An 8,152-nucleotide genomic window follows, 5' to 3' on the forward strand; every position below is an offset into this window, starting at 1 on the left:
ATGAAATTATATTTATGTATCAACTGGGTGATAATAGATTGTTTGCATCCTTAACAATAGTAAATAATGAATAATTTTGTAAAAGAATTTTATTTGATATACAACATTGAGTTTCAATCAACCAATGCTACCTATATACAAATGACAGTAGACGACCTATTTAATCATAATCAACATTGAGTTTCAATCAACCAATGCTACCTATATACAAATGACAGTAGACGACCTATTTAATCATAATCATCCAATATAAATGCTATTAGAATAGTAGCATCAATTTTTTTTCTTTAGTCCTACTTATTTCTATCTCCTCAAAACAATTAATAGTCATGCAACAAACAATAGAGATACTATAAATTTCTCTCTTTATAATTGGATATTTTGAGCTTTAATGGTTCCAAATTTCTTTCTAGCGGTAAACTACTTATACTTATTACGAGCGTGAGATTTTCTGATTACATGTCTATGAAATTCATTGAATCAAAGTAAATTGCAAGATTTTAAAAAATTATGAAAATAGTATAGAATTTTTTAGAAGGCAAAGAACCAAGGAATCATACTCTTAAAATAACAGTTCTATCTTTGATAAAATCAATTGCAGATGAAACCAAAGGCGAAAAACCATGAGAGTATAACTAAAAAAACTGATTTGTCTTTACAAATATGGATTAGCTTTAATTGATATTTCCTGTAGAGTTCACTTCAGATTGGGCTCCAATAAGTTTCTTATTAGAATGAAATATAAATATCGCGTGCATAGATCCACTAAAGTTGACTTATCACAGGCTAAAAACAATGATATATAGAACTATTGATTCACCAAAGCCTCTTTTGAATAATTTGTTACCCATGTTTTTTTAGTAAGTTGCCTGCATTTACGGCTTGTCCCGATGCACGACGATGAGAAGGATCTGCTAACTAGCAACTTGTTCTTCCTTCTTTACCACATAAATTAAAGTTTTCAAGTACGAAATTTAGTAAATGCTATTCTGGGAAAGGTATTTTTGGCAGTAGTTAATAAAAATGAAGATATTATAAACACATTATATCTATGTTAGGCCTAAGAACAAATGACCATGTTAATGAAACACAATAACTGAGTGGCACAGAAGCACTTGGTCAGGAAATAGATAAAACATGTACTGGAGCAAGCATGAAGGAGGTAATTTTTTTTAATAAAAAAGTAAAATAGGATGTATTCTATGACATAAACAGATATAACAAACTTAACAACATATTCTCAAAGGAACAGTTAGCAAAATCAACTACTTGATTGCCTATTGACGTTACCTAGAACTGGTGCCAACCCAGAGTTAGATCCTGCTCCAGAACCCTATATGGAAGATAAAAAATGAGCAAGGTGTTGCTATGATAAATAAAAAGAAATCAAAACAAATGAAACCTATCTGCAAGAAATTAATAAGCCTATATATGCAAGACTTACAAGAGGTCGTGGAGGAGTGCTAGAAATTTGTGATTGGTGATACTTCAATATGGTCCAATCAAACACATATTCAAATAGAAATCCTGTAGATTAAGATTCAACATCTTGCTTGAGAATTATAGATATCTAAACCTGCCATCAGTACAGAATTCATCATCAACATGAACAGTATGAGTTACCAGAATAGCTTATCCTCACGAATAAAAAGGTCACAGAATATTCTTATAAGTTATGAATAATCAAGTTTGTTGTCAAACCATAGTGAACGGTAGTAGTGGAAGTTGGATGCAAATTATGTAGGATATTCACGGCATAATGCCTGAAGATAATATGTCAATGTTGTCATGATTAAAAATATATATATATAATATATATATATATATATATTAATAATATATATATATATACTAATATTATATAGTATATATATATAATATATATATAAAGATTAATGGGTTTCCTTGCTTATAGGAGGGATTTCCTCCTTGACGCATCTAAAATTCACATGATATGTAGCGACATTGTGGATGATGGCGCTCCCGTTGAACCTTGACTCTACATATTCTAAACACCCCAACACACTAATTTGGCGGTGACCCGTCGTTGTTTGACCCTTCAATACCACGTCCGTATCAATTAACCGGTTTATGAATAGAACTTTCACATGGCTCGATGGGAGGGTCAAACGACGACGGATTCGACCCCGAAAGCTTAGTGTTTTGGGGTTTTAGATATGTAGAGCAAATTTTCAACCGAACGGAATCATCCATAATTATCGCCAATCATGTGAGTATAGAGCGCTGTCAAAGAGCAAATCGCCTCTCCCTATGACAAGGATACCGATTAATCTCTCTCTCTCTCTTTCTCTTATATATATAATATATATATATATATATATATATATATATATATACTAATATCTATATATAATATATAGAGAGAGAGAGAGCAGAGAGAGCAGGAGACAGAAACAAATGGGTAATGGGACGCTTGGTACCAAGTACAAATTTTCGTGGCTTGGTTATGTGCACATGCCTGGTCGACTATCCTCATCCACTCACTACCCATTGAATATGGTCTCATATTTGATATGAAGTGGGAGGTTGTGACACATCACTACAAAGCACTAAACTTTTTGTGGGCTTCGGTACCAAGCACTTACCCATATTCTCATATACTACTATATATATATTATATATATATATATTATAATATATATATATATATATATATTATATATATATATATATCATATAGTATAGTCATTATTAAGAAAAGTATGAAAAGATGTCATTAAGACTCCCAACTTCATTATGTGAATAGATCTTACCTCAATAGAGGTGGTAACTTTTGTTTCATTAATTTTTTTTAATATTTCTGATTCTTTGTTCCGGCTTTTATACCTTGTTAGGGAAGACTGGAAACAACAAGAAAAAAAAATTTGTTACACCATACTATGAACAAAGCTACTAAAAATAAAGTTGAGATAAACACCAGACCTTCCTTATAAAAAATACGTGAGAAAAAATTCTAGATATTCTAGATCATCCCTCATGCTTTGTTCATAAGATTCCAATGTACATAAGTCAAGCATATAAAATATGATAAGTAGCTGCCAACCTCAGCAAGGTGTAAAAGAAAACTAAAATATGTTAGGAAGTGTTTTAAGAAATTACTATTAGAATACATACCTATACCAAGGTGGATGTTCATGCATGCATACCTCGCATTCCCACTCAAGTTCTTATTCTCTCTGCAACACATGAATTTAGGTAAACAAATACTTGCATAAAAGCACATGTACAAGCTTTTTTGGGTAACAATATATAGTCAATCCATAAAATGTACACAAAAACACAGAAATCAATTTTGTATTGTTCCAAATATATTGTGTCTGCCATTTGCATGATATGAGAAATAGAATATAACTAAAAGAAAATTTAGCATAAATATTATACAATCATTTAGGACAACTTCGCTTTGCAATAAACACAGGTTGTAATTGAATGCTTTAAAATTTACAATATAAATTGCAATGTCTAATTATGAAATATTTGCACAAAAAACAAATCTGTAATCAAACATTTACAATACCTATAAGGTGTGTGTTGGTGCTTTGAAGTATCCCTATACTTGAAGTATCCCTATACTTCTTAGCAAGGTCAAAATATTTAATGTAAACATATATGAAAATGCAAAAAATAAATAGTCAAAAGTGTATACTTTTAATCACAAATGAAAGGAAACAAAAATAGTATATTTAACTTTACAAAAGTATAATTACCTGATTTGCTTGTTTGCCCAATCCCATTAGGAAATTGTCTGGTTTGATATTTCTGTGCAAAAAAAAATTGCAGAACAAATTAAATCCGATTGATCTGTCAAAGAAAGTCCATAAATAATGAAATTATAGTCACCTATGATTAGAATCAAAAGCAATTGAGGCATTTAAAACTTACCATTTGATCAGCCAACATAAGAACAATCTTTAGTGATTGCTTCCTAGTGCAGAAATTGAGAAGGTCTTCAAGACCGGTCCCAGTAAATCCATTACAACGACATTATGGTTTCCTTCAACACCAAACCACTTCACATTTGGAACCCCAACTGCCATAGTAAAGCAAAAAGGGCCAGAAATTAGAACACAACTTAGAAATGTCACTGATAACTAACTGACATAACAAAAGGCTAAAAAAATTTCATACGTCCTCCTTGCAGGATTCTGTACAGCTTTGACTCATATAGCAATTGGGGATGCTTTGTCTTAACATTTTCCTGAAGAGAAGTATTAAACATTGCCATCACTATTACGGAAGGATCAAAAGTAAAGACGTTTAAAAAATCAAACAATATCTTCTAAAGTGATGAAGGCATGGATTAAAGAACACACGTGCGTGCCTGCGTGCGTGCTAAAGGATATTACCATTTGAACAGGCTCTTGTGATCATTACTAAGGAAGAGGCGTTATTACGATAAATCAATTATATTAGCTTGGATGAAAAAAAATAGTAATAAATGTGGCACATACCTGCTCATAAGTTTTTTTAGGATACCGATTTTGAAATACACCTTGCGCAAGCAGCTTCTTCACCCTACTACCTGTATAAATTTTAGACAGGCACCCATGCGCTTCTACAATAAGACCCATCCTCAAGGCACATAAACTAAGTTGTGTCATTGCACTGTTGAATAGAACCTGAGAGGATATGTACATGAGCTGAAACCCTTCTTGCAAATGACCCATCAACAAGATTTTGTGTAATTACCGTGAATTTTGATACTAGTTAAAATAATTTTTTGGTATTTTTAAATATTAAATTATTATTTTAAAAAGAGTTTTTATTTTTTTTTGATTTTCTAGAATATACTATGATTTAAAAATCTAGTTTTATATTTATTTTAATGGTTTTGTTAATTATAAATTTAATAGTTGCGGTGAATATTTTTAGATTGTTATTTCGTCATTGATATTGTTAATGATCTTGTTATTATTAATATAAACTTGAGCATAGTACAAAATTATATGAATATAAATATAAAGATATTTGGTTGTTTATAATTATTTAAAATGATCTTTTAATATAATGTTATTCTAAATTTTATGTAAAATATTCCCATAATCTTCTTTCCCCTTAATTTTCTCTCATTTGAATTCCTACCATAATCTCCCTAATCAATTTTCCAATCACCCATAATCTCGTTTATCTTATTCCTTACTAACCACGTGATTCTCTCTCTTTCATTCTTATTTTAATTTGTACTCTCTCATCCGTCAATCACTCCCTATAATCAGTACATGTCTCTCTCTCCCTCCCTCTAAAATATCCAGCCAAAGGAAACCCTAGCCTACCCTATATATAGGCTCTCCCCACTCTCTCTTTCACGTGAACATCATCTCCTCCACCTCGTTTTTCACGCCGCCATCACCATCATCAGCTCTCTTCTCTCTTCTATTTTCTCTCCCCTCAAAAGAACCCACCACCGACCTCCTCCTTTCTTTTCTCTCTCTCGTTCCCCCACCTCGCTGAACTCCTCCTCTCCGCCTTCATCACCGAAAACACCAGCCCGAGCTCCTCCCATCTGAAACCCACGACCGCCCCCTACACCACCGCCCCACTCCCTCGTTCGACCCACCGCCTGAGCCGCCGCTTGCACCCCTGACCGCCAGCCTCGCCGCCGCTCAGCCAGCAGCCGCCTCCGACCACCTGAGCTGCCGACCAGAGTTCCCCAAACCCAACAGCCTACAGATCCACTTCGTCGCCAAGCGCCGTGCCGCTCGCCTCAGATCCCGCTGCCCATCGCTGAACAGTCCTCGCCGGAGCTCTTTCCGAGTTCGCCATCGTGCCCACCGCGTCAGATCCGACACACGCCGTCAACGTCGATTCGTTCGACGAACCCCGAGGCAAGATCCCGATACTCCTTTGACTTGATATTCAATTCTTAGACTGCTCTGAATTAATTAGCTGCTTGCAAGATCCCGTTACTTATTGACTTGTCATTTCAATATTTATATCTGTTAGTAATTGGTTAATTAAATTTGTCTGAGATATATTATTACATGCGTGAGATTGTTTGACATGAATAGCTGTGTGGAAGTTTGTTGTGTTATCATTAGTTGTTACCCAATAGGAGAGACTGTACATGAAGACGACTTCTGTTAAAAGTATGATTTATAAGCGTGCTTCAAAGCATGGCTATACTTGCTCGACATCGATATCCCGATGTGAGGAGTCCCGAGTTCCCTCGATATCGATATCCTGGTATGAGGTTGATTATTATTATTATTATAGCATTGACTAGATGATGCACTCTTGATCGGACGTGTTGTGGGTCACGGTTATGTTCATAGTTTTACAGAAGTCATTCCACGGTAGCTCCGTGGCTAGTGCATAATATTTCATGTACAGTTGCATAATTAATATGACAAACATGGGGTTATAAAGGGGAACTAGACGGAGAATATAACATGTATATAAACAGGCACAACGCTTTCTTGTTATCTTGATATCGTGAGTGTTATGTACATGGGCCAGAGGGCCAATACTTGACTTGAAGGCGGCCACCGGATGACTTTACGGGGACCCGATTATATACATCAAAATATTCTTCCCCAATTCAAATAACATGTAAAACATGAATAATATGCTTGCGTGTTTTATGGTGGACTTTGTTGGTTTTATGAGATGTAGACTAGTTGTATTTCTTTTCATACATAGATCGGGATTAATATTTAATTATTTACAATTCGAGACATATGGTATATACATGAGGGTTTCCTTGTTTGGATTATTTCGCTCGACGTACTACTTCTCTTGTTGTAGATTTTTAAGTATTAATTCTATCTAGTGTTATGACATTGATTCTTGGATGATTTCTGATCGGATTTACGTATTCTTATGATTATCATGTTTTGGTCGTGGATTGCATGTTGATTTTGTTGGATTTCAGTTGTACGTTCTTTTGTTGTTTCTGTTATCGTATCGTTTTTCGCATTGGATTTCCATTCGTTCTATTTTCTTTGTGGGGTCGGGTCTTACCGTGCGCCATGCACCTGACGTACACCTGTTTTCTCTGGTGTACGTCAGACTTAGAGGAAGAACAGGTTCAGCTTGGAGATGCGCCAGAGCCGGAGGATTCTCAACAAGAGTGCCTTGTAGACGGAGCAGAAGAAGGAGTCGAAGCTTATTCTTTAATGGTTCTAGTTTACTTTGTAGTTCTTTCTTTTTTTTCATTGATCGATGTATTTTTGTATCTCTCCTATATTCATTTGTTCATTTTTATATAAGGGCATGCCGTGCCGCTCGCCTCAGATCCCGCTGCCCATCGCTGAACAGTCCTCGCCGGAGCTCTTCCCGAGTTCGCCGTCGTGCCCACCGCGTCAGATCTGACCCGCGCCGTCAACGTCGATTCGTTCGACAATACTCGAGGCAAGATCCCGCTTGCTCAGAACTATTTTTCTATTTATTATGAGTTATCCGCAATTTTAGATCTGTTAATATTTATCTGCGTGGGTTTGATGAATAATATTGAATGAATAGTAATTATGTGATAAATAGTATTTTTAAAACTAATATAATAATTAAAGAATTTATTTTGGGTAACAGAATTATTTTAGATTAATTATAATATTTTTAGAATTTATGTTGTAGAAGGAAATTATTTTAAAATGATGAATGTTTTCAAAGAAGTTAGTTTGGTAAAAGTTTATTTTGTGTTATGACTGTGTGATTGATAGTTGTAGAACACGATATTTCATGTACATTGACACCGACATGATGACACTCTTATTATACTCATTCACTGTCACATATGCATACCTGATTCATCGCTAGTGTATATAGTCATGTTCATCATATGATTTGCATAAAATAGTTATATTTATTTATTATTTCTTGTTTTATTGATGACCGTTAGTAGTTCATGTTCTTAGTGGCCTAGCGTGTCGTGTATAGGACCTAGATACCTGTGTTTGTTGACTTAGAAAAGCGAGAAGAGTTGAGATGAGGAATTCCTGGTTTAGGTGATCGGATGTGATTGTTGATTATTCCAGGCTCGCACCAACGATATTCCTGTGTAGCGTTGGGGTGGGTCTGAGGTGCAGTGATGTTGATTGTTGATTATTTCCAGGCTTGCACCAATGATATTCCTGTGTAGCGTTGGGGTGGGTCTGAGGTGATGTGATATTATGCTTGTTGATTATTTCCAGGC

The 8,152-nt window shown here is 34.8% G+C and overlaps 1 pseudogene; it reads right to left on the bottom strand.

The window, feature by feature from the left end:
• Positions 1 to 1,570: 1,570 nt before the first annotated feature.
• On the bottom strand, positions 1,571 to 4,688 carry LOC109828200 (annotated as a pseudogene).
• Between the last annotated feature and the right edge of the window lie 3,464 nt (positions 4,689 to 8,152).

This window comes from Asparagus officinalis, unplaced genomic scaffold (assembly GCF_001876935.1).
Source record: "Asparagus officinalis unplaced genomic scaffold, Aspof.V1 AsparagusV1_Un826, whole genome shotgun sequence".
NCBI lineage: Eukaryota > Viridiplantae > Streptophyta > Magnoliopsida > Asparagales > Asparagaceae > Asparagus > Asparagus officinalis.